This window comes from Nannobrachium achirus, assembly GCF_963921795.1.
Source record: "Nannobrachium achirus genome assembly, chromosome: 21".
NCBI lineage: Eukaryota > Metazoa > Chordata > Actinopteri > Myctophiformes > Myctophidae > Nannobrachium > Nannobrachium achirus.
Window position 1 is genome coordinate 53114569 of NC_137828.1, and position 26377 is coordinate 53140945.

The 26377-nt window shown below is 44.6% G+C and overlaps 1 long non-coding RNA gene across 1 annotated transcript in view; it reads right to left on the reverse strand.

Annotated features, from left to right (window-relative positions):
• Window positions 1–1395: 1395 nt before the first annotated feature.
• LOC308307048 overlaps window positions 1396–26377 on the reverse strand; it is a 674478-nt gene continuing 649496 nt past the window's right edge. The window contains exon 3 of the long non-coding RNA XR_013963201.1: window positions 1396–1459. This is a non-coding gene — a long non-coding RNA (uncharacterized lncRNA). The remainder of the gene's footprint in view (window positions 1460–26377) is intronic.

A 26377-nucleotide genomic window follows, 5' to 3' on the forward strand; every position in this document is an offset into this window, starting at 1 on the left:
AGGTAATGTACTGTCGACTCCCGTTCACGGCACTGCCCGGCGACCACTGCCACCAATGTAGCGTGACCGCGAGGAAACAACCGGGAGGCGAACCCAGGCCGCTACTATAACAGGGCACGTGATAACCTGTCTCTAACAGCCTCTTAATCTTCTCTGTCTTTTCGTTCTAATAGATACATACAGTATTGACCACTGGCCATGCATATTTCCCATCACAGCTGAAGATTCAGATCCAGAGCAGCGCGTATCAAAACATTTGAAACAACAGCGGGTGTTTCTTTTTGCCACACAAAATGTGGAGTCATACAGGCATCCTTTTTGAACAACATCTTTCCACATACTTATTGTTAGTGCAAGCCTCAATCTGCTATTCATTTTCCATATTCAGTTTTTTAGAATGCCAATCTGTCCTCCTGGCAACATAAGGTTTAAGTGTATAGAGGGTATCTGCACATTTCTAAAGTGCCAATTTAAGGCCTTTGTAATACCTCTAAAATGACAAATTATACATCTGTAAAATATTAGAGGCTGAAATTGTGAAAATAGCTGATCTACATGCTCACAACACCTCGCAACCTTGTTATACAAAATGTAATGCCTCAACTCCTAATGCTCATCAGGGTGGGGGGGTCCCCAGTTAAAATTATTTTGGGAGTCGCAGCCTATAAAGGTTGAGAACCACTGTTATAGACCATTCTAACAGAGATACTCTTCTAACATGGTCTTATTGCGACCGTAAGGTCGCAGTTTAGTATGAAAACCTCCACCGGCCGTCCGTCGGTCACACGTGCGGTCGACCGCACGTCACACGTGCGGTCGACGTGTGATGAGGTCACGATGAGTCATCTATGCCCAAATATAGATTTCTAGGTCAGATGGCCCATAGAGTTTGTGATGTCAAACCTAGCAACCCAATATAAACAAACCTGATGTCAGACCTGAAGTATCCTTTTATACCCATATATGGAGATACAGAGATCTCCATATATGGGCATATTAGAAAGCCCATATATGGGCATATACGGATGACATCAGGGATATCCATATATGGGCATAAAAGGGACAAGGGCTTACAGTTAAGAGATCTCCATATATGGGCATATCAGAAAGCCCATATATGTTCATATACTGATGACATCAGGAATATCCATATATGGGCATAAAAGGGACAAGGACTTACAGTTAAGAGATCTCCATATATGGGCATAAAGGGACAAGGACTGTTACAGTAGATATAGAGATGTCCATATATGGGCATAAATGAACAAGGACTGACAAACACTGAGATCTCCATATAACCTATGGGAATATAAGGGACGAGGACTGTCAGCTTGTAGACCTATTTTCTAAATATTGTTGTACATTAAAAACTTGAAATGGGTCGTTCTGCATAGTACTTGGGATTTGTTGATGTAAATGTTCACATAGAGTGTAATAATTGGTAAAACAAACTTTTGGCCTATTTGTGGAGATAAGCGACCAACGGTCGCTTATCTCCCGATTAGGGAGTCTTACTGGTATAATACTAAAGATACGGGCAACATACAAACAGCCACAGAAGTACATGATACACTAACAGAGCAAGAGCAAGCGTGTGCAAGCTGTTAGATTGAGAGCTGTAGTTGAGTTGTAATTAGCACAGTGATGTCAAAGCTTGTTGACTAGACTGTCAAATGAGGTTGAATGAAAGGCCAAACATATATTTAGCAATCTATACATTTCTGACACCACAGTGTGTTTCCTCAACATTTTCCTTTCCAGAATTGAGGTGGCTGTGGAAGCTGGGGTGACCACACAGCTGGGGTCCTGGTGAGCAATCTCCATTTTCATTAGGGTCCGATGCACCACCGTGTCATTAGATTCCATTTGAATTTAAAACAGGCCATTAACGCTTTCTAATGAATTCAACATGAGAAACACAGGTGGTGTTCAGCGTTCTCCATATTCACTCATGGGGGTCTGTTTGCATTATGATAGTCGCAGAGACCATAAAGCACTAGGAATACATAAATACCAGTTAGTATGGATGAAAAATAATCAGACTGGGGACACTTGCTGTCCAATGGCAGCATCAGTCCCAGATAATTAATGTGTGTCTATGTTTTGTTCAGAGGAAAATCCTAATAAACAATGCACATGAGGATGTTTTAGTAACACAGTTTGTGTGCTGTGTTGCTTTGCTTTGGGTATGGCAACAAGTGCAGAAAACAAGAGCTGACAAGGGTGTCCCTTGAAGATCATTCTCTCGAGACAGAGCAGTAGCTGGCTACTATACTCTGAGAAAAGAAAAGGGACAAGTGGGCGGTCCCTTTTCTTGACGATGGCTTGCCAGATTGCTTGAAGATGAAAAAAATAAAATGTGACAAAGGAGAAGACCTTGCAGGTCTCCTTCATAATAAACACAACTGTGTGGAAATAGCAGGACAAAGTTGAACTGAGCAGCTATGAAAGCAGAGATTATTGTCTCCGCCCCTGTAGTCATACGATCAAGAATCAAGATATTCCATTCCAATATGATTGGCTTCCAAAGTTTGTGGTGGTGGCCATTTTGCACAAACTGCCACACATCATGAAGCGCCCGATTAATGGGAAACATTCCACACAAATTACCACTAAGCCAAGGAATAACCTGGCTGCATCGTACAATCAACCTGTGCCGTTTTTGGCCTGTGCTGTTAATATGGAAGTGTTTCTGAGGATCTAATCGCTAAGTTTTTGTTCTCGTTATTGTGATACCGTGATATGATATTTAACTAACAATTAATAGTTTTGCAATCGCTTTGCTGCTTACATGTAACTGAAGAGTAGAAGATGGTATCTGCATTACCCTCAAAATATAATAATAATCATGACGGCTGAAGGTTGGACTGTATGAATGCGGTTTAATTCCAGTCCAGAGTGTTAAAGGCTGTCAGGCTTCAGCACTAAAAGACAAATCAAGTGCTAAAGAATAAACGAAACGAGAGGAGACAGCAAGAAAGAAATTAGCCTCAGGTAAAGTTATGAACCGATGTTCTAGCTCAATTTTCAAAGAGGACAAAACTGCTGTGCCTATAGAAAGTCTGCATTGACCGAACGTGGACGGGGAAAAGAGATGGCAGTCAGTGAGATAGGCCTACAGTATGTCCAGCATTTATCACTCTTATATTCAAGAGAATGTTAATCTCAGCAAAACCTGAGATGAAAACTCCAGAGTGATGCTTCTCTAACTGTGCTTGCTTTTCAAAATGTGTGTCTCCCTTCAGGCTACTTCAAATCAATTTCAAGCTTCAATGAGATACTGTTAACAGAGAGGTTTTTTAACAGTTATATTCACTTGGGAGGGCTTGATCCTTTGTAGTATCGAACTGAGATGATGACACATTCAACAGCAGCTATATTTAGTTATTTTTTTATTTTATTTTTTTAAAAACCTTTTTTCGTACTGCTTGTCAGGGAAGGGGCCGGGGTGAGGTTGGAGGGGAAGGATGAAATGAATGAATAAATACATCAACAAATACATCAATAAATATAGTCAAAATCTAGAAATTGTCTGCTATTGAGAGAGAAAAGAAATGTATTTTTTTTTACCCTGACAGTTCCCATTATGTCAGACACAAGGCAATGACTTGAATCACTTTCAACTTTTTTTCCCACTCTTTGTAAAACCTCTGCAGGCACTTCCGTTAAGGTGAAAACAGACTGATAACAACTGTGCCGTCTGCAACAACATTGTAGGTGTCATACATTTATAATTTCTTGTCCACCCCGAAGCTGAGCCTTGAGCAGAGGATTGGATTGTGTTGTTCACACGTTTAAACATAACGTCTGCATAAAATCAGGAGGCATTTGGGCTCACTGAACTCGGCTTCTGCTGCTGCTTTAACAGCCTTTGGCAAAACACGTGGTGCAGGTGGCGAGTAAACATGATCCAACCATTTTGGAATCTTTAAAACGAGCGTGGGTACAACACGACAATGATGAAACCCTTACAAAACCTCAGTTTGTTAACCTATCTAACACATGTCTCTGGTCATCATTTTCTCTTTACCTTCACAAATTAAATACAGAAAATAGAGACATGCAAAATGATGAACAATTATCAAGACACACGCGCACGAGCGGGAGCGTAGCGTTATTACGACGTTCGACAGTTCGACGTCACATTTGTCCGGCGCTGGTGAATGCTAACCTGGTGAAATGCTAACCTGCCGACGCTGGCGAATGCTAACCTGTTGAATGTTAACGTAGTGAATGCTACTATGCCTAAACCTAACCCTAACCCTTACCCTATAACCTCAGTAAAACTATGCCTAAACCTAAACCTAACCCTAACCCTTAGTCGGACTAATGGGACATCGAAATATTGAGATTTTACCCCCCCCACAACACAGGCTGGTTACAGTAAATACATACATGTACTGTATGGCTCATATAGGCACGTGTTGGGGTTCTCAAACCTTTCTGTGTCAAGGACCCCCAAATTGATACATAATTCGGTTGTGGACCCCCATTTTAAGAAGATATACCAGGGACCCCCATAAGAGAATATACCACTGCTGTAAGTGAAGCTCAGAAGGCTGGCAGGGGCAGTGAACTTCTCTCCCACAGAACATACCAACCAATAACTTCAGCAGCACATGAAGATTAATAATGCTATTGATAAACATGTGCAAGACGGAGACACACACAAACCCCCCAAGTACACACACGCAACGCACACGCACACGCACTAGAGGTCTTCGGACCTGCCCGAGATCCGACATTACCCAGGGTCCGACCCGCCCTGTTAACGGGGCCATTTATGCGCAGTGAGGTTGGGGCCGGGTCGGAGCCGCCGCCGTATGTCCCGGGTCCTGGGTATCTGATAGTGAAATCGCGGGTTCCTGATACCCGAGGGGAACCGAGTCAGCCGAGATTGAAAAAAGATGCGCACAGGTGCACTACAACGATTTTGCCACAAGATGGCCCTAAATGATACAGCATGTAATCTTTAGCCTAGATAGTGAAATAAAGTTAGAATTCAGGAGGAGGAGAGGACACTGTCTGCTGTGTCTGGTACATTATTATTATCAAAGATTTGATATTAACGTAACGTGTTGGTTAGTGGTTCACAATGGAGTTGTCATCGCGTTTTGTCATGCTCTGCAAAGCATAATGGAAACTTCAAAGCAGACTATAATCAACAACATGCGACAGAAAATTATAGCATTAGCTTTGGCTAGCCAAAGAAGAAGGAATAAAGAAACATGGATTTATTTGTATTTACTGTCCGCATTGATTGACTTACTGGTCTGGCTAAAGATCATGTTGTGACGTTTAGGTAAGAAAGAAGTCTCATACAACTCTTAATAATAACGTTGGCATTCCGTCATTTCGGGGGCCACAAGTTTGAGGTCTCGGACCTCTCGTTCTGCGCGGGTATCGGTTCTAATTTGCCTAATAATAGTACGGGGCCGTCGGACCGGGTCCGTCACGTTTCGGGGCTGCTCAGTTAACGGTTCTGGAATTCCAAATTACAGACGGGCCATATGGGTCCGGCTCCCCTGGGTCCCTTTGGGTTCGGGTAGTTAAAATTGGACCCGTGAAGACCTCTAACACGCACACACACACACACACACACACACACACACACACACACACACACACACACACACACACACACACACACACACACACACACACACACACACTACACAGCATGGCCTGTAGCAAAACGTACAGAATCCCCACCTGTACAGACAAGGCAATTAATTGATTTCTAATGTATCTGTTATTATGACAGCTCTTCAATACCGCTGTAGGCAACTGCAGGGCTGCTGTGTGTTGCTGCCTGCCTGCATGCTGCTGAGAAGAGAAGAGAAGAGAAGAGAAGAGAAGAGAAGAGAAGAGAAGAGAAGAGAATCTGTGCTGGCAACAGGAGCAGGGGTAATCGCCATGCTGGCTTGTGGTTGACATACAAAATGAGTAAACATGACCATTACAGTCAGTAACTCTGAGAGTGTTTTGTACACTCTCAGAATTATGGGGGTCCTTAAAAATAAAACATTTGAGAACAGCTGTCCTAGTGGACTCTTAGACATAGTGTCATAGTAAATCAGTGTTATACACATACTGCATTCTGAAGAAACCTGGAGACATCCAGTAATTGGGTCTTATGATCAAAATAAGAAAATTATAGTAGTGTGTATAACTAAATCTAGAATTTGCCACGGACGAGTACAAGTCTTGCCACGGACACGCTTGTCAGTGTACGGACATGTTGATGACCCCTGCCCAGGAGTAGCGTGTGTGTGCGCATGTGTGTGAATACACATGTAAGTCACAACGTAAACCTATAAGTTGGTGATGAGACAATCTGAGTATGCACGTGAACCCACAGCCAAAGCATGAGACACAAGGCGTACATGTCTTAATTCAGGGGTCTTCAACGTTTTCAGGCCAAGGACCTCTTAGTTGAGAGAGAGATGAAGCAGGGACACCCACAACCTTTTCATAGATTCCATATAGTTTCATCGTTTGACAGTACAATCATCAGTGTATTTTGGATTCATGTCATTTTGTGTTTTCAGATATTTAACCACTAGAACCGTCAATACTTAATAAACTTGAGCTCTGTACTTGGTCTGCTCATTTTCCCCTCTACACCAAAGCTCTTTGCTAAAAATAGCCGATCTAAAAGCTCACAACGCCTCGCAGCACGAGGCGTTGTGAGCTTGTAGATCTGCTATCTTTGGTTAAAGTTCTCAGAATATGGACACTAGGGTTCAAGTGGTTAATATAAAAAAGTGTGTTGAAGACACATGTCTTAATTAGTGTTGTTAGGGAGGGCGAGTTTGCTGCCATGAGTGCTGTGACGCGGCACCGGGGGCCATCACGGGGGCCACAGGTACACACTCCCCAGACCTCGTTAAGCAACCAATTAACAAGGCTGGGCCATGTCTGTGTGTCTGATTTGCAGTATGAGGGTAATTGAGTGCATGGGGGTAATGTCTAACTGGAGCTTGCATGCATATCTGTGTGCGTGCGTGTATCTGTATCCAGTTGTAGGTCGCTAAATGATCTCGCCCTCTCTCTCTGTATGTACGCGCGCACACATGTGTGTGTGCCCGTGCGTGCGTGCGTGTGTGTGTGTGTGTGTGTGTGTGTGTGTGTGTGTGTGTGTGCGTGCGCGTGTGCGTGTGTGTGTGTGTGTGTGTGTGTGTGTGTGTGTGTGTGTGTGTGTGTGTGTGTGTGTGACTGGCTTATTGGAGAGGTAGGCCTACTCCAGTGTTTACAAGGCGAGAAAATCAGGGAGCAGCTTAAGTATCTTGGACACTCTCCAACACTGCTAGCAGGTCTTATGGGCATGGCATTGGTCCGAAGGTTCATTAGTCCGAAGGTTCATTAGTCCGAATTTGTTAAGAATATACTATGCCTAACTCTAACCCTAACCCTAAACCTAACCTCAGTAACCCTAACTAAATTCGGACTAATGAACCTTCGGACTAATGAACCTTCGGTCTTATGGGCAGTCCCCAGCACCACTGACGCGTTGCCTACAATACATTAATGTATTTCAGATTTTCAGCAAAAGAGTTATTTTGTAAAACTTGGCATTTGTGTTCAATATGTAAACAGTGAATATACACACAAATAGCAAACAGTGTTATGCTGAGAGAGGCATGGGGCAGAATGACGAATGAAAAAAAATATATATATACATGTAACGTAGGTGAATCAGACCTCCCCACCCGGCTTCAACCCGGGTCTCCCGCGCGAAAGTCCAATATCTTAACCATTACTTCAAAGGGATATCCCTATGGAATGAGGGCAGATACTAGAGTTTTGAAGCTTCAGGCTGGGGCACACTCTCTCCGCCACAAACACACACACACACACACACACACACACACACACACACACACACACACACACACACACACACACACACACACACATATATTATATATATATTAGGGCTGGGACTCGGTTAAAAAAATAATCGAATTAATCGGCTTTGTAATTAATTAATCGAAATTAATCGTATTTTTAATCGCATATAAATATTTGACCCTGAGAAGCATTTTTGTTCAAGTAAAACACATTTTGTTGTACGAGTCATCAAGTGAGTTTTTTAAATCTAAATTTTGCATCCACTGGGCCAAGCAAAGCGCTCTGATCAGCTACTTCTCCGTTTGCGTTTGTTGTCTCTTCTTGGTTGGTGCATCGCTATGATCGGTATGCCCGAAACTGAAGGTTCTGTGGTGCAAAAACTAAGTGCGATTAAAATGCGTTAATTGTTTTAATCGCGTACATTTTCTGTAATTAATTAATCACAATTAATCAGTTAAAGTCCCAGCACTAATATATATATATATATATATATTTTATATATATATATATATATATATATATATGTGTGTGTGTGCAATGTATGTCGGTGTCTTTCTTTGTTTAAGCCCGTAGCCCAATCAGGGACCAGCACATCTGGCAACGTCATTAACATCATTAACAGCCAATGAGGGACCAGCATTCCTGGTGATGCCAGTGGTGATGACACTGGCATCATAGACATAGAAAGGTAGACGCCTCCTTTGGCTCTGGGGCGTGTGCCTCGCGGACTCGGCGACCACGGAAGTTGGTTGGCCAATCAGAGGCAGGAGGGGGCGGGTCTTTTTGTGTGCAGCCTCTAAGAACAGCTGAGACGCGCAACTGGAACTGGAACTGGATGGAAAACATTCCAATGATAAGTCCCTGAAAAGATGCGCTGTGATTGGTCAGTAGTCACATGACTGAAACATGGTCTCCGACAATGTGACACGTCACTCCAATGAACAGCAGCGGTGAATGAGGCATTTAGCTTTTTATATCTGTGACTGGCATCGCTAGTAGTGATGCCAGTGGTGAGCGCACCTCATGTCGCAAGTTGGCACCTCGACAGATCCGAATATTCATGTCATGCATGACTTCAAGTGTCGCAGAGAGCTTCTGCACGGTCGCTTTATTTAAGCTGCTCAACTTCCTGTGTTACTCCCAGAGGATACCTTGTCAGAATGGTATTTAACATCATGTAAAGTTAGACATATAGCCCTGAGTAATATAGCCCTTTATTATGCATTATTTTGTTTTTAACTTTTGAAAAATATTTTTGAAAAATCATGTTTTTTTTGTCAGTGGTGCTCAAACCTTTTCATGTGAAGGACCCCCAAAATGATGTGTATTTTCACTAACTCAGTCCCACTCACCCCCCCCCCTCCCCCCCCCCCCCCCCCTGTGACGCCCACCTCAGCAGAAAAAGTGACCTTTAGAAAGTATACCCGAATTAAAAGCACCTTGCAACCACATCGCGATATACAGCTCCAGAGCTCCATAGCTCCACAGGTCATGAGGAAATTGTCTCCCTACAGAGGGTGGTTAATGATGATGTTAAAATGCAAGAGACAGAGATGTGCATAATGTGGTGCAGTGGTTAAGACATGTACTCCCTGCTGGCCTTGGGCTGAATCACACCTGGAGCGTTAGATTCAGAGGGTCTGTACTCCCTCTCAACCGTCCCAACAGTTTGTCTCCATTGAGAAGAAGTGCTGCGAGTGCAAGTAGGATTTTAGCACAAACGAAATCAGTATAAAGAATATAATGAACCCAAAAATAAGAGAAGACAGACTTCAAAGCCGCACAGAGCAAAAGAGGTAGAGGGAAAGAAAGACACGTGTGAATGGAATAGAGCAGTGGTGTTCAACGTTTTCAGGCCAAGGACCCCTTAGCTGAGAGAGAGATGAAGCAGGGACCCCCACAAACCTTTCAGAGATTCCATAGTTTCATTGTTTGACAGCACAATCAGTGTATTTTGGATTCATGAAATGTTTTCAGATATTTAACCACTTGAACCATCGGTTACATGTCTCCATTCCGACATGTCTCCTTTCCGACATGTCTCCTTTCCGACACTAACCCTATCTCTAACCCTAACCCTAAACTTAACCTCTATGGAAGTGTTGCCACTCCGACAATAAGAAGTCGTGGTGGCGACATGTCGGAATGGAGATAGTTTACCTGAACCATCAATACTTGACAAACCCTTCACTCTGTACTTAGCCTGCTCTTTTCCCTGTCCTACACCAAACCTTGTTGCTGAAAATAGCAGATCTATAAGCTCACAACGGCGCTGCGAGGCGTTGTGAGCTTGTAGATCAGCTATGTTTGGCTAAAGTTCTCAGGATATGAACACTAGGGTTCAAGTGGTTCAGAAAAAAGGTGGGAGAAAAAAAGGTTCCTATCACTCAAAGATTTGGAGGACCCCCTGTAGTAACTCTGAGGACCCCCTAGGGGTCCCGGACCCCCTGTTGAAGACCTCTGAAATAGAGGACAGACACCATTGGCTCTCCCTTCAACCCCCCTCTCAGCTTTTGCTTGTCCATTTTCTTGACCTCGGGGCTGTTTTTACATAATGGTAGCTTTGGACACCTGCCAATAAACAGCAAACAAGAATAGGCGGTTTAGGAAGCCAAATGGGAGCTACGGTATATCTATTTCTCTGTCATGCGCGCTGTATCAAAGCGTCAATATTTCACTTTGGCACTCACAGGTTTTTATTTCATGAAACGGTGGTCTGTGGCCATTATTCCATTGGCCCGGTTTGGCTCGAGGCATGGTCGGAGAGAGAAGGCAAGGGGAAGGAGAAGAGAAAGAGAGGGGTGGGTCAGAGGATTTCAAATGTTCATCAGTTGTGTCTGTGCTTAGTGTGTGCGTGCATGCGCCTGTGGGGGAGAGGATGTAGGATGGGTTTGGGGGGGTTGCTGTGGAAGAATTGTAGAGCTACAATTGTTGGGACGTACATTATTTGGAGTGGTCGAGACTGGGGGGCAGAGGAGGGAAGAGAGACAGACAGACAGACAGACAGACAGACAGACAGACAGACAGACACACAGACAGACACACAGACAGACACACAGAGAAAGATAGATAGAGGCTGGGGTCCTGGCTTCCCCAATTTGCTCCAATGACCTTTCTACAGATTCACTCTGTCTGTTCAGGAAAGCACATCCGCCGACAGCCCGCTTTACATTAGCATAATTATGCTGCTTCTTAGCAGGAGACAGAGAATTATAATGACAGAAATGAATTTAGAATCATGCGCGGGATGGGGATCTTTTTAATTGGGGAATTGTTATGCGTCTTGCTGCATATACTTGTTGTAATATTATCATATTCATTGAACACAAAAGAACATAACACAGTATAGCTATTTTATTTTATTCCCCTGTAGCCCAGTCACATTATTATCTTACACTAAATGCACAATATATCTGTTCCGTACGTACGTCGATGTCTGTAGTTCATAAACACACAATCTTTCAAACACACATGTGACCTCGCGATGTGTATCTGAGATCTCGCTAGTAACAGATAAGCCCGTTCTTTCTGTGTTTAATCTCCCTGGCTACACACTCTTTGTTGTCTGAGCGTGGGAGTCAATTTTAAGAGATTAACCTGTGAACCGTGTGTTTCTCTCGCTATCCATCCCAACGGGTGACGTGACTAACTAAACTCGAGCTAATATCGTTTTAGCTCCGCTAATCCCTTCCCTCCTGCCCTCCATTGTAGCTGCTAAATTGTTCTATACCACGTTTTAACTGCGGGCTGTTAACATTAACCAGCTCTGATGTGTGCTAATCCTCGTAGTCTTTTTTTGAGGTAATTGAATAGTGACCATATTATATGGTAAGACAACAGAGGAACAATGTGCTTAATAAAGAGGGGGGGGGGGGGTCTACTGTACAAGTTCAAAATGTGCCACAGTGAAAGGCGTAGTTCTGCTTCAACTCTTTCAACATGTGCTGGGTGTTCGCCTATATTTGCTGAATGTTCACCTATCATGGCATGCCCAGAAAAGGGACACTAGGGCCATAATTACGTTGCAACGTGATGTAGATCGGCAGTTTCTGAATGTCTGCTGGTGTTTGTAGTGCATGAGTGTGGGAGGATTCGTGTCAGTTCCATTCACAAGCAAACATGTACGATGAGAGAAATACAGTGTCCAATATACAACACAAGTGGATGACACAAGTGGAGGGTGCAAGTGTGGAAGTTAGATTATTGGAGGCTATACGGATAAAACCTTGTTGTTTAACCAATCACACTGCATTGGCATTGGGCAGGTGAAGTCTGCATCAACCTTCAAGAGCACCCCTAACCCTGAACATCATGCTCTTATTGTAACTACAATGCTGTCATCAGACCATACCTCTTCATAACAACATCTGTGTTTCCAATGAACATCAAGCTTAATTTCAGCCAGATGGCGAGACGTACTGAGCAATATTTCTCGTAGAATTGTGTTAATTTATTCGAGACAAAGTCTTGTGCATTCTTACATGGTGTGGGTGTCTTTGTCTTTTGTTTTGCTGTGTGTTAGTGCTTAACTCAAACTGTGGCTTGAATTATTTATGTAACTATAAAGTGGTTCTGTCTGTGGGTACTGGGTAGGGAAGGAAGATCAATATGCACTTCACAATGAAATGAGCAGAGGTTGGCCCTGTGAAGGATAAGCTGGAGAGCACGGGAGGGCAAACAAACAGAAAACAAAGAACAAGCCTTCAATGAATGAGCCTCACAAGGCCAAGGCTCACACATCAGAGAGAAGAGAAGAGAAGAGAAGAGAAGAGAAGAGAAGAGAAGAGAAGAGAAGAGAAGAGAAGAGAAGAGAATGTTAATGACAATCAGGATCACCTGGTAACTAAATGCATGGGTAACCTAACATAACAACCCTTATCCACTGTTAATGACAATCAAGATCACCTGGTGACAGTGAGCTAACATACCCTCTACCAGGACTAAACTAAACTATATACTGTCAGTGTAGTATTTGTGGGCTCGCTGAAAGCGAGCACACATATGTTATCTTCATTATTTTATATATCAGTCAAGTTCTCCTCAAAACTTTGTACCGACGGTACAAAGGCAGGGCCCTTAGCCAATGAGGTGCAACCAAAGGGTAGACCTTTGTGTTACAAGCCCACACTGTTTCGTAGGAACAGCATTTACATTTTTTCAATTTATTTCCAAAAATCACATCTGTGTGAAGTGAGCGGTGCAAACATGACACACGTGCATATCACCTTGCATGGGCCCTTCTGGGGGACTGCCCATAAGTCCGAAGGTTCATTAGTCCGAAGGTTGATTAGTCCGACTTTAGTTAGGGTTACTGAGGTTAAGGTTAGGGTTAGGGTTAGAGTTAGGCATAGTATTCTTAACAAATTTCAGACCAATGCCATGGCACCCCGTTCTGTCCGTTATGTGAGTTACTTTGTGTGTATGAGCACATATCTCCATACATGGAGATCTGTGCAATTCTCTCTTGGCTAACACACATAGAGTGAAGCGTAGGAGGTTTGCACCATTCCAAAAAAAGGGAAAATCGTTTTTTGTTTTCGGTTACATCATCATGTCAGGTAACCCTCCGGTTACCCCAGAAATAATATGTGACCCATAAGCTAGTGAACGGGACCATCCAGCGATAGGTCGTCAAAGTTGTCGGTGACGGCCTGGACCATTGGCAATAACTCATCAAAGTTGTCACGCTGCATTAAATGAAATAATTAGTGTGGTTGCCCAACAGGGCAACACACTATAGTCCTGGGGAAACTTTATTTTTCTAGACACATTTTATTAGTGAATAGGTTTTTACCTTGGGAAAAAAAAGAACATTCACAATGGTAGCAAAGAAAAAAGCACTCGAGTATTGGTCGAGCTTCACATGACAGCTAGCTTGCTGCAGAATATAGTCACGTCAGCAACCACACTTGCAATTTCCAATTGCATCTTTTCTAGTTGGTCTCTCTATCAAATTGTGAATACATTTTCTTCTTGACGTTTTCTTTTTCTAGTTTTTCTTTCTTTTCCTGTTGCTGTTGTTACGCCAGCCAGTTCCCATCTGACATTGGGTGGGAGTCCAAACTGCTCCAGACCGTACTGAACAACCGCTGGCTTGCATATCGTCTTCAGACAGGGACTCAGGTCTAAGATCTCTAAAACTGGCTGTGTGTTGGTTGTGTATAGAGACACACGGGCACCTACAAATTCACGCCCACAATTGAAACAGCGGCCCCGCTTCGGGTAAGGGAGAACGGTGAACTGCAAGCCAGCCCATAGAAAGTCATTGCAATTCAACTGTGGTTAGCCTAATATTAAAATAATCCTTCACGAACTGAAGACTATATTGATTTAAATAAAAATATGTTTTCAAATGTATGGCCTGACCCTGACAACATATCTTCTTGTTTGCTAAATACACAATGTGTGTCACATTGCACACTGTCATCGAATGCAAGAAAAAAATAGTTCATGGGAATATAACAACGTTCCAGATAGACCGTCTCCAGGTTACCTCTATATGCGACGTGTCACATTTAATTTGCCACTTGAATGGGTTACCCATAATGTTATCAGAGAAGAGGGGAAACGGCAGACACAGAACCTGTCGCTTTTCAGTGACATCACTGTCTTTACGGCTGTGCGTTTATGAGCGCCGACTTTGAAGATCCCGACTTTTTCAACTACAGAGTGGATTCTCCAGGTTAGTATTAATCCAAAAATAACCTGCAAGACTCCGTTTGGAAGAAGCAAGATCATTTTCCAAAAATAAACAGCCTAATTATACATGAGAGACAAGCGTATCTGGGTATTGAAAACCTCAAGGGATGCGTCCATGACGTGTATACCATGCGACCACCTAAACTTAAGATTTCCAATGCTAGCACTTTTGACTCACAGATGAAGTATATTAAAGTATATTGTAGTTAGTGTATCAAGATGACAGATATGCCACTGTAAAAGGGAAAAATTAAACTCATGGGACACTTTATTAGAACACAAAAAAAAATCGCTATGGCCTCAGTAGTCAACCACTGAAATTATGATATTTCACGATGCCTCTCATTGGGATTGCATTGGCAGCTGCAGTGCACCGTTCTTCCTTACCCGACGTGGGGGCGCTGTCACAATAGGGGGCGTGAATTTGTAGGCACCCGTATGTCTCTATCTTCCAAACACGATGATACGATTTCCCACAAGACAACTTGGATCTTCTTCCAGGAGAAGGTCTTGGAATTCAATTTCCACAGATCTTTGATGCAAAGATGGATGGGATCATGGTTGCAACAAACAAATATGTTCAGCTCTCCATTGTAGGCAAAAGCTGAATGACAACAGCGTGACACCAGCCTGCTTCCATGCTGCGCAGAAGGCTGCGTGATCAGCCAGCAGTCGGTTTCTGTGTCAAACACACTGATGTCTTTGGAATGGGCCCACTCTTCCTCTGCACCCGCTTCCAATACTGGACCCCCAAATAAGAACGTCTTTGTCCCTCCTGATGATGGGGAAAAACAGCCGGATCATGCATGCCCATGCATAGATCATGCACCATGTGAGTGCACGCCGTTCACAGCTTTCAAACAAAAAAATCCGCTTGGAAATCTGTTCAGGCATTCATGAGATAGCAGCCATTATGTTTTCTTCAAATGTAAATAAACATGGCTGCTATGTTTGAAAGATGGGGTTGGTATGGGGGTCAAACATGCAATTTCGCGATCGAGATCATACCTAGTAGATAGGAGGTCCAAAAATATATAAAAAACAAAACAACAACAAAAAAAAAGTACAGGAATAACTCGGGAAACTCGGGAGGGGGCAGCAAATGAGTTAAGTTAATTGTGGGATCGTCTGAAAGACGAGACCAGTATGTTCTACCAAAACTTTGTATATACCAAAACTTTATAGGTCAAGTTTATTCTCCTCAAAAAATAACAGACAGTACAAAGGCAAGGCCCGTAGCCAATGAGGAGCAGCGTTCTTGGTGACATCACTACCAACAAGTGCAAGCTGATATAGGCCTAAATAACAACAACACGTGGGCTCGAGACCAGTATGTTATATCAGTATGTTATACCAAGACATTATAGACCAAGGTTATTCTCCTAAAAAAATTACAGACAGTACAAAGGCAGGGCCCTTGGCCAATGAGGAGCAGCCAAAGGGTAGATATTTGTGCCCATACATGGTGTTCCATGCGAGCCCACACTGTTTCGTAGGAACAGTATTTCTAGTTACACTATACTCCCCCAAAACTACCTTACTCTGTCATCACAATACACACGTTACAACAATGCACATAACCAGAACCCCACGGCATGCCAACAGAAGTGACAATAGGCACCACAGAAATCTCTTCTGCCGGCGGCGCCCTTAACATTGGGCACAGCACTTTCAGCCAGAGGCCAGACCCAGGGGAATGACGGGATGCACTCCTAACTGAAGAGGGAGCACCGCCATGTCTGTTTGATCCATGACAATGACAGACAGGCAAGGAGTTGCCGGGGGCTCGGATATGTCTGGTGGCATGTCAACAGCAGGCAGGCAGGGCATCAGAGTCCATATTTGTAGAGTTATTTTTTTCCCCTGTCATTTAGCATTTCCTTCAAAACACACCTTTTGCTTCTACTCCAACAGATTTTGTCCAAAGCTCAAACAAATTCTCTGTGGTCCCTGGATCAACATGTATCTGTGAGACTTTTCACTTTCTATTCAGATTGGCCAAGATTGGCATTTTAAGTTTGCCGGAGGGGGCCAGTTTGTACCACAAATCTTGTCATGAAACTTTTCACGCACACTCCTAGCAGGCTTATGTTGTGAAATGCTTACCAACTGGCCGTGTCTCAGAGGTCTTCGATCTTAGACCAGAAAGAAATATGTGGCTTCCGTTCGGAAATGTGGATCTCAGCCAACTGGCCTATTGGCAGCATTCATACAAAGTTTGGTGCTGGTCGGTCCAGTGGTTTGCGGGATTAGCTCCGGACACACACACACACGCGCGCGCGCTCGCACGCACGCAGGCAGGCAGGCAGGCAGGCAGGCAGGCAGGCAGGCACACACGCACACACGCACACACACACAGCCTCTGGCTGAAAATTGCCTTTTCTGTTGGTTTAACGTTCACATTTTCCAAGGCTCAAAGTCAATACAAATGCAGCTTTCCTCCTCTGAGGTTTTGCACTTTACACAGACCAACTGATAAAGTTGTCAAGTACCTTTCCATCCAAGGGACACCAGCAACCTATCGTGATTATAGTATTATAGACATTGACAACACTCAACATGCTGTTTCAATATTTGAACATCACTTCAAATTTGAGTTCGGAAAGCTGCACTCCCAGATGTTGTGACTCTGGGACTCTGGAAGCCCCTCGTCCCCGAGGAGGAGATTGCAGACATGCAGTGGGAGGAGCTGTAATGACACAAGTACTGTATGCTAAAGAGTTTAGTATGCCACAGAGTTTAAGGGTGTGATTTGATAGTCACTAACCCCGGCATGGTGAGGCTTCTACCACTGCTGAGGTCAGATTCTTTCTTTTTAAACAGGGTATGGGTTGATGATAAATAATTGGCCGTGATATAAAGTTAATCAAGCATGAAATTAAGACTGGGCAGCAGCCAAATGTGCTGCTGCTTTGGCAGTGTCAGCTAAATATGTTGGGTCTACCAGTTACCTTGACCAGGGAACCAATTATCGTTTGGTAGAGATCCTATGCATATCAATGCTAATTGCTCTCTATCTAGCTATTGCTGAAACATATTTCTAGGAAATCCTGCCGCCTTAATTAGTATCATTAAGACCTGTGAAGGAAGTGAGGAAGAGGCCCAATTTCTTTCCAATATGGCTGCCGTGCCCATTGTGGCACACACACACACACACACACACACACACACACACACACACACACACACACACACACACACACACACACACACACACACAGTATAACATATAAGTGAATTAATTAATTAATTAATTAATTATACTCTTAGAATGTTAATTGTCTGGTAATTGATGAAACATGGTGGAAGCCATTACAATACAATAAGACTACAGGGCAGCCTTGGGCAGCTGCTGCTACTCCTAATAATAATACAATTCCAATTAAATGTGGCACACTTGAATGATTATTTGCACATGTTGCAAGGTACAGAAAGGCTGGGCATGAATGGCATCAACCTTCCATCAAAGTGTAGGAGGCTGGTCTTGTAGAGTGCTTTTCATTTTACGACACGCACCCGATGAAAATGTCCACCGCGTGGTTTTACTTTCCTCCTGATACTATTAAACTAATCAGAGGTTAATAAGGAAAAAAAAAAAAAAGAAAATGTCCACCGCTGCATTCTACTCTACATTCTACTACACTCAGAGTCAGAGGTTTTTGCTCGCTGGACATGATGAGTGAGGGAGCTTGAACTAATATCAAGGTGAACATGAGCCTCGGGCCATCTGCTGTCTTAGCTCAGTGCACCTTATGTTCCTGAAGCCACTCCTTCACGCCCGCTAGAGAGCTCTGCAAAAAGAAAAAGAAAACATAAAAAAGGAAAGCCTGACAAAGTATCTGTGTTTTGGAGTCGACTGAGGACATGCTCTACCAGTCAGTTTGCATCTATATAGCGCCTTTATCCAAGACGCTTTACATAGATTGTGCATTACATTCACCCATTCACACACACATGGTGGAGGAAACCATGCAAGGCACCAACCTGCTCACCAGGAACAACTAGGGGTTCAGAGTCTTGCTCAAGGACTATTCGACACCAACTCTGGGGGAGCCCTGGATCGAACTGGGAAGCCTTCTTGGAACCCTCTGTGTTTTAAGTTAGCAACTTGAGCCACTGCCGCCCCATATCTCCTATAAAGATTATTTCGTGAATTCCTTCTGTGATTCCTTCTGGGTGCAGGTGACGTTTACAACGGGTCTCTATAATGCCTCCCCTGGCACCTGATGGAGGGGAAAGGAACTGGTTCGAATAATCCACGCGCTATGTCCAAACGGGGAAGCGCCCCCTGTCAGGGGATAAGAAGTAGCCTGCTCACGCCTCATGCCCTGAAGGAAGCATGAGCTCAGTTCCCCAGGTTGGCAGAGGGAGAACAGAGCCCAGGATTACAGCTTAGGCAATACATATACAGGTACATATTATATACTCACCCCGTAGTATACTCACCCCGTAGTACTCACGCCCGTAGACGCGCGCGCAGACGGGAAAAAAGACGGGGGAAGAGAGCCGGCTTACAGACGCGTCTTGACCAACGTCCAGACAAAACACCTCTTCCCAGCATTCTTTTATCCAACGTTAACTCCCTGGATAACAAACTGGATCTGCTCCGCGCTAGGATCAAATACAACAAGGAAACGAAACAATGCAACGTGATTTGCTTGACGGAAACGCACCTAAAGCCACTCGACTTGGTAACATCACCCATCGGATTTTCCATGTTTCGTATGGACAGAGATAATGGAATAACGGACAAATCCAAAGGTGGGGGAGTGTGTTTTATGATTAATGACAATTGGTGTAATCAGAACTCTGTGCACGAGTTACCGTCGTTTTGCTCCCCAGATCTTGAATTCCTTGCTCTGCTATGTAGACCATACTTTTTGCCAAGAGAGTTTTCAGCTGTAATATTATTTGCTGTGTACATTCACCCTAAAGCTAACACAGAGCTTGCGTGTAAAGAGCTATACACGGCTATATGCAATGCTGAAAATCGTCATCCTCATGCGTCACTGATGGTTTTGGGTGATTTTAACCAGGCATCTTTGAGGTAAGTTATGCCAAAAATGTACCAGCATGTTACAGTGAATACTCGGCTTGACAAAACACTGGACCACTGCTACACATCGATAAAAAATGCATACAAATCACTGGCGCGCCCAGCTTTTGGTAAATCAGATCATTCATCAGTGTTTCTCATGCCAGCCTACAAACAAAAGATCAAACAGACGCCTCCCGTGATTAAAACAGTCCAGCTCTGGTCAGAGGAGTCTGACTTTATGTTACAGGACTGTTTTGAATCGATGGACTGGCCAATCTTTAAGGAGGCTGCAGGAGGCAACATTGATGAATATGCTGACACTGTGCTATCTGTGATTAAGAAATGCATTGATGATGTAGTCCCAACAAAAACCACTAAAGTCTACCCAAACGAAAAGCCTTGGGTAAATGGTACAGTGCACTTGGCCATTAAAGAGAGAGACGAGGCTTTCAGATCTGGGGATGAAGGAGAAATTAAGCGTACACACTGAGGTCTGCTAAAAGGCATTATGCCAAAGAGGTGGAGTCGAACTTCACTGAATCAAACAACAGCAGAGACTTGTGGCAAGGACTGAAAATTCTCACTGACTTTAAACCCCCCTCCCCCCAAGTGGACAGTTCCTCCTCACTCCCTGAAGAGCTGAATAGATTCTACTTCCGCTTTGAGGCACAGAGTCAAGCAGCTATCTCCCCCACCCCCCCACCTACCCCCTGCACTCTCCAGGACCCCAACAATGGAGAGGCCCTTCACACCTCTGTGTTAGAATGTGACACTGGGGAGAGCATCACCACAATGTCCCTTGTAGAAGCGGATGTTTGTCTCTCCTTCCGCCGTGTTAATCCACGAAAAGCTGCTGGCCCAGATCAGATCCCTGGCCGTGTCCTGAAAGCATGTGCGTCGCAACTGGCTGGTGTGTTCACGGACATCTTCAATCAGTCCCTTCATGAGGAAAAAGTCCCATCCTGCTTTAAATCGGCAATAATAGTGCCGATTCCCAAGAAAGGCAAGGTGACTGGGCTGAATGACTGGAGGCCGGTTGCACTCACGCCAATAGTGAGCAAATGCTTTGAAAAACATGTCAGGAAGATGATCTATGACAAATTGCCACCCACACTAGACCCACTGCAATTTGCCTATCGTCAAAACAGATCCACAGACGATGCCATTGCCACAGCTCTACACACGACCCTCTCACACCTTGAGGAGAAAAAATCATATGTGAGAATGCTGTTTATTGACTACAGCTCAGCATTCAATACCATAATTCCCCTCAAATTAGACACCAAGTTGAAGAGTCTGGGTCTAAATTCAAGCCTTTGCGGCTGGATCCTCAACTTTCTGTCACAAAGACGTCAAGTGGTGAAGATGGGAAAAATTACCTCTGCCCCTCTGACTCTCAGCACAGGTGCCCCCCAGGGATGCGTTTTGAGCCCCCTCCTCTACTCCCTGTACACCCACGACTGCGTGGCCCTGTTCAGCTCCAACCAAGTGATCAAGTTCGCGGACGACACCACAGTCATAGGCCTGATCACCAATGATGATGAAACAGCCTACAGGAGAGAAGTGGAGAATCTGGAAGCATGGTGTCAAGAGAACAACCTATCTCTCAATGTGGAGAAAACAAAAGAGATTATCTTTGACTACAGGAGGCCTCCTAAAGTCCACTCACCCCTCAAGATCGGGGGTGCTGCAGTGGAGAGAGTCAAAGAGTTCAAATTCCTGGGGGTACACATCACTGAGGATCTGACCTGGGCAGTGCAGACAGAAAAGGTGGTCAAGAAAGCCCAACAGCGCCTCTACTTCCTCAGGAAACTGAAGAAAGCTGGGATGGGTCCCAAAGTCCTACGGGCTTTCTACAGGGGCACCACAGAGAGCATCTTGAATGGCTGCTTCACTGCCTGGTATGGCAGCTGCACTGACCTCAATCGCAAGGCCCTGCAGAGGGTTGTGCGGACAGCCGAACGCATCAGTGGATGCGATCTTCCCCCAATCCAAGCCTTGTACGATGAGCGCTGTGTCAACAAAGCCTGTGGAATCATGAACGATTCTCACCATCCCAACCACAGTCTGTTCAAGATGCTGCCTCATGGAAAACGTCTACGCAGTCTCAAAGCTACCAGCAACAGACTGCAAAAGAGCTTCTTTCCACGGACAGTCAGGCACATGAACGAACTGTCAAAAACGAGAAAGATCCAGGGAAAAAGGAATCGCTAGCACCCCCCCCCCCCCCCCCCCCCCAGCCCCCAACCCCTTACGTTCCCTCCTTGTGAAGTTGAACTGCACCTACTGTACATACCCCTTACGTTCCCTCCTTGTGAAGTTGAATTGCACCTACTGTACATAAATGCATACTGTGAAGTTGAATATATTAATCTGTTGCACATAGAACACTCTGTGAAGATGTTTACAAAAGTTAAGTACAGTACAGTAGCAACTACTGGAAAAATATGCTGTTGGCGTATAGAATATGCCAAACTTTTTGCACAAGTACATCTGAGGATGCTCTTTTCTTTTCCTGTTGCTCTTTTTGCCTTTTGCACTCCTTTTTAGATTATTATTATTATTATTTTTAGATGTGGTTTGATGTTATTATATTGTTTTTTTTTTCTTTGATATACGACTGCATTGACTGAAGGATGCCAAACAAAAACAAATTTTACTCTTATGTACCTGTACAAAAGACGTAACAATAAAGTACAACCTTGAACCTTGAACCTTGAACCTCACAGGTCACAGCTGAATCACCATTCTGACACGTATTCTAAAGGCTAAATGGAGGAAGCTTGTTTTTTTCTTCATTTTAAAAGGTCACACTTCATGACTAGGGTTTAGATATCATCATATAAAACACAAAAAGACCTGTGAAGGAAGTAAGGCCCAATTTCTTTCCAAAATGGCTGCTGTGCGTAGCGCCTATTTCAACAACCTCCTCTCCTCTCCTCTCCTCTCCTCTCCTCTCCTCTCCTCTCCTCTCCTCTCCTCTCCTCTGATTCATCCCTCCTTCCACCCTCCAACTGCTCCACAGCTGCTGCTGTGTCAGAGCCTCTCAAAAGGGGACAAGATGATGACAAATGTACAGCCACACAGGGACATCTGATGAGGAAACGATGGCACACACATACGTACGCACGCATGCACGCACGCACGCACGCACGCACGCACGCACACACACACACACACACACACACACACACACACACACACACAGATGACCTGAAAGAACCCCCCAAGCCGTCTGTCAATGATGTGTGTACACAGCCTGGCCGGTTGAGGCTGGTGTCTGTCAGAGACAGGGAGATGTTAACAGCACGCAGTCGAGTCCAGAGTCATCTGACTCTGAGAGTATTTAAATTTGCACCTCTAAAAGTTAAATCAATGGATTTGGACATGCATACAGTACATGTTTCAATTACGTACACGTCGCATATAGAGGTAACCTGGAGACGGCCTATCTGGAACGTTGTTATATTCCCATGAACTATTTTTTCTTGCATTCGATGACAGTGTGCAAGAGATTTGTTCTTTCATTATGTACAGTTTATACACCATATGAGCATGCGTACTAGCCCAAATGCACTCGACCACACCCACCCACACATGCACACACACACACCCACACACCCACACCACAAAATTCACCACCACAAACGGGCACACTCACACTCACACAACCCCGGGGCGACCCAGTGGACACATTGTGTGTTCACGGGTTGATGCCTCGGCCCCTCCGTCTCTATCAGGACCAGCGAGGCAGAGTGGAAGACGACACATGGGAGGTCAGGAGACGGATGGGGCGACGGAGGGAGGAAGAAAGAGATGGATGAAAGGAGGGTCGATGGGAGAGATAGAGAGAGGGGAAGCAAGTCAGAGATGGAGGGTTAGAGAGAGAAAGAGAGAGAGAGAGAGAGAGAGAGAGAGAGAGAGAGAGACGTAGCAGAATGGTAGCCTGAAGATGCTTTCAGACAGCCTCAGTCTGTGAACACGGAGTCTAGACGTATGAAACGCAATTCTGTCCGCCACCAGTCCGCAACGGCTCCGACATGTACTGGTAGGTGTGTCTTGGGGGGTGCTGTTGTTGTTTGACAGTCACGCTGTTTGGATCACTTCCCTGTCATTTCCCACAGCCACACCTAAACGCACAGCAGTGCTGCTTTCATTGGTTGAGATAAACTTTATTCAAATCAGATCTGTCCTTGTCAGTCCGTCCGATACGGGACATCAGCGACAACTTTGCCGTATATTGTACTAGCCGGACTGTCATGCATGCTCAGGGGTTGACACTAAGGTCTAAGAGGTACTTGCCTGTCGAGCAAGTATAGGTCATGTTCTACTTTCCCAAAGGTCATGCCCACTTGCCTGAAAAGTAAATCATCCATTATAAAATGATGGAAATGTAACATTTTACTATCTGTGGCTGTGATAAAAAAAAATGTCATACCTAAATCTTTATGGTCCACAAATCTGGTCTGTGGAATTTTACATTCCACAATGTTTATCCGCAACTTTCCAAAGTCCCGTTGTGCATTGTGCAGAAGGTGTGCGGCAGCTTCCAGCGCCGCAGCCGTGTGTGATCTACAAGCTCACAACGGTTGCATCTGCGACGCGACGTGAGCTTGTATGTCTGCTGTTCTCCGGAAGTGTCCCGCAATGCTACCGTAAATTCTCACGGAAACAGGTGGATAGATGGTTGTGTCCCCTCTCAAACTCCACCTGCCCAAAAGTTTTATTTACCTACCAGGGGCAGGTGGGCAACCCTTATAATGTCAACACCATCATGCCCCCATTTGAAATGAATGGGATGCGTGCGATTTCACAGATTTCACGTAGTCTGTCTGAAAGAGGCTTAATGCACATGCAGGGAGATGTCGGGTGGGGTGCTTCCATGAGCACGGAGGGGATCTTTAGAAAGGTCAGACAAGGGAAAACCAGGCTGAATATTCTCTCTCTCTCTCTCTCTCTCTCTCTCTCTCTCTCTCTCTCTCTCTCTCTCTCTCTCTGTACTACCAGCAGGGGTTGTGGTGAACTGATAAGGGTAAAGGATCCTCAGTCCCTCCATCTCAGCCACTCTAATGAGGTCCCCCGCACCGTCAGAGGGCTCTTCCCTGGTTGCCTTAGTAAAAGTGTGGCGAAAATGTACAGGCACGCTAACAAGCATGGACCACGTGAACATCTGAAATGTTCCGACATACATCCCTATAGACCGATTTCCTGAGCGACACCCAGGAGAGAGCGCCCCCGCAGTTTCTGCAGTGTAAACCGCAGCCAGTGGTGGAGCAGAAGTAAAATTATTAAAAATGGGAGATACTCAAGTAAAGTGTGTGTGTGTGTGTGTGTGTGTGTGTGTGTGTGTGAGTGTGTGTGTGTGTGTGTGTGTGTGTGTGTGTGTGTGTGTGTGTGTGTGTGTGTGTGTGTGTGTGTGTGTGTGTGTGTGTGTGTGTGTGTGCGAGCGAGAGAGAGAGAGAGAGAGAGAGAGAGACAGAGACACTCTTTGGCTGTGTAAAGTTATGCCACCTGCTGGCCAACAGCCCCAAGGTCTAGCAGATCCTGAGAGAGATGAGTTGAAGGGAGAGCCAGCTGCATCTTTCATGTCCCCTTTGTTCTGTTTCATTCACTGAACAACACTGTCGCACTGTCCTTCATTCCAATCCTTCATTTTAAAGTCCTGTGGTTCTGACTTGAGTGCACAACATACTGCAGAATACATTGTGATAGATAATACATGCGTTACTAGAAGGCAACACGATTGTATCAATATTATATATCACACTATTTTAAAACAAACAAAACAGACACATTAAGATACACACACGTCTCTGGTTTGTTTGTTTGTTTGTTTGTTTGATCGATCAATCAATCGATTGACGTCTAAACCCTAATTCTAAAATGGCTAGTTCCATTCCTTGATTCTGATTGGCCGGTTTCCCTTTAATTGATGTTGCATATGAGACTATAATCCACACCTTGAATCAGTTTATATCAAACCCAGGTGCATTATTTTTTCCACAGTGTTCCAAGGTGCACCAATTATCTGCACCTGTTTTGGCAAAAAAGCTGGAGCCGGGCTGAATGAATGAGAAGACACAGCTGAGTACCGAAATTAAGTCGGGAGGTCAAAACATTTCGGCAGCACCGTGGAGCCGAGTTTAGTCGGTTGACGTCCCCCCGAACCGGGAGGGGAAACCCATATTTGGGTCTGGACATTGCCGAACCGAAGGCTCCTTATTACATGTGAATCGACCCTTATTCCTTCACTCTAACCCTATACATGGATAATGATGGGCATGCCAATATATCCGAATATCAGTCAGATCTGCCGTTCTGGACAACCTGAGTAGACGTGGGCACCACACTACGCCGAGTTTGAAGTCGATCACTCCCAGCGATAGATGTGCTGGTGTTATCTTTTTTCACCCTTCATTGGCAGACAGTGAGGCAAGATGCTTGTTTTTTCCTTTAACAACCACAGCTGTGTGTGTGTGTGTGTGTGTGTGTGTGTGTGTGTGTGTGTGTGTGTGTGTGTGTGTGTGTGTGTGTGTGTGTGTGTGTCTGTGTGTGTGTGTGCGCGCGCGCGCGCGCGCGTGCGCATGCATGCGTGTGTGTTTAGACATGTTCATAGGCTAGTGCAAGTTCTGTGGGCTTGCCCATGCTGAGCCATTTAAATGAACGTGTGAAGATTTTGATAACAAAACATCCCCCCAAAGAATCAATAAAAGAATACCATCAGAGGTGTTGATGGCTGCACTTCGGTTTTCTGACTGGCCCCGTGACAAGTTCATGGAGTCTGTG